This window comes from Arachis duranensis, chromosome 2, assembly GCF_000817695.3.
Source record: "Arachis duranensis cultivar V14167 chromosome 2, aradu.V14167.gnm2.J7QH, whole genome shotgun sequence".
Lineage (NCBI taxonomy): Eukaryota > Viridiplantae > Streptophyta > Magnoliopsida > Fabales > Fabaceae > Arachis > Arachis duranensis.
In genome coordinates this window covers 58,121,728-58,123,729 of record NC_029773.3, presented here as the reverse complement: position 1 = coordinate 58,123,729, position 2,002 = coordinate 58,121,728, and the positions used below count along the sequence as shown (strand labels likewise).

Here is a 2,002-nt window from a genome sequence, read left to right as displayed (position 1 = left end):
TATCCGATAACCAACCCAATCATTCATATATTCATTATCTGAAATTCATCCAATCACTTGTGTCATCATACAATGCACACATCAACTTACCTCCCTTACCTCTTTTCGGCCTCCGGCCCAAAATTTACGGCCTCCGGCCCAATTTCACAATTTAAATGCATAAACCACAAATTAATACTCATTACCCAATACATCAAATTTTCAATACACCAAACATACAAGGCCACACAATTCTCAACTCAATCATTAATTCACATTACATACCACTATGCATATTAGCACCAACCATTTACACAATCCAAACTTAATCCTAGGGGCATCTAGCCTAGGAATTCTCATCACACCACACGGTACTTAAATGAAACTTAAACCGTACCTCTTGTAGCCAAATCAATTGAGCCTCTTCTATGGAAGTCTCCACCAACCCTTAGCTCCAAGCCTCACAAAGCTCCACAAGCAATACCAACCTCCCAATTGTGCATCAAAATCACCAAATACACTAACATAACCAATATCACATACATACATCAACCTAGGGCTCATAAGGATGATAAATCACAAGGGTTTGAGCACTTCTTACCTCAGCCCATATGAAGTAGGGATAGAACCCACTTAGAATCCATGTTGGAGTATCCCTAAACACCCAAAATCACAAGATTTCAACACTAACTTCCCAAAAATGTGTAACAGTGGGGAAATTCGAAAACTGGGCAGAGATGAATGGAATACTCACCACAAAACTTAGATAGAAATGTAGAGGATGAGAAGAGCGACGCGTGGCCGCAAACGGCTCGTCAATCGGAGCTCCGTAGCTCAAGTTATGGTGGTTTGAAGATCAAAGAGAGTTACCTCTTCTCTCTTCTCAAATCAGCGCCCCACACTACTCTTTTAGGGTAAAAATGAGCTGAAATGCTCATAACTAATATTTATATATGTTGGGTCTTGGGCCCACTTAGGCCCAGTTCACTTATTTTTGTCCGTTGGCCCAATTTTGGCTAAAACCTTTAAGATTAGCGCTTCAAACCGCACTTTAAATATTTCTACCTCCCCTAATCATAATTTCTCATTTCTTAATATTATTTACTCATAATCAAATTTCTCAGCTGCAGTACCAGACAGGTCTCAGCCGGTACTGCCGGTCAAAATTCCACTGCGCGCTTTTACACAGGAAACTATGTCTTCCGACTCAGAAAAACTCACTGAATCCAAATATCATATTTAAATCATCAAATTCCAATTGCAAAATCTTCCAACCCTATTCGCTCCTACTTAACTTATTATTTAATCAATTTCGGTTAGACCGGGTATTACAACTTGGGTTGTAATACCTTCCTTCTTGCTTATCACCCCTGCTTCCTTGTGAATCCCTTTTTCTTCTTGCATCTGTTTGTTTTTCTGTTCTACTTCCTTGTCAGTTGATTGCTTTGGAAGGAGATCATCATTCATTTTGCTTGTTTCTTCATCCCTTTGTACTTCTGGAAAGACTTTCAGGATGATGCTTGATGAGCGGATAATTTGTATGCTTTTTGGCATTGTTTTTAGTATGTTTTTAGTATGATCTAGTTAGTTTTTAGTATATTTTTATTAGTTTTTAGTTAAAATTCACTTTTCTAGACTTTACTATGAGTTTGTGTGTTTTTCTATGATTTCAGGTATTTTCTGGCTGAAATTGAGGAACCTGAGCAAAAATCTGATTTAGAGGCTGAGAAAGGACTGAAGATGCTGTTGGATTCTAACCTCCCTGTACTTGGAGTGGATTTCCTGGAGCTAAAGAAGCCCAATTGGCACGATCTCCATTTCTTTGGAAAGTAGACATCTTGGGCTTTCCATCAGTGTATAATAGTTCATACTTTGCCTGAGATTTGATGACCCAAACTGGCGTCCAAACGCCCACCAGAGACCCTTTTCTGGCGTAAAATGCCAGAATTGGCACCAAAGCTGGAGTTAAACGCCCAAACTAGCACCAAAGCTGGTGTTTAACTCCAAGAATGGCCTATGCATA

The 2,002-nt window shown here is 39.3% G+C and overlaps 1 long non-coding RNA gene across 1 annotated transcript; it reads right to left on the bottom strand.

Moving 5' to 3' along the window:
- Positions 1-372: 372 nt before the first annotated feature.
- Positions 373-864, bottom strand: LOC127744773 (uncharacterized). Its single transcript, XR_008005836.1, has 3 exons — positions 734-864; positions 581-635; positions 373-499 (listed from the first exon to the last, which is right to left on the bottom strand). It is a non-coding gene; the product is annotated as an uncharacterized LOC127744773 (long non-coding RNA).
- Positions 865-2,002: the final 1,138 nt, after the last annotated feature.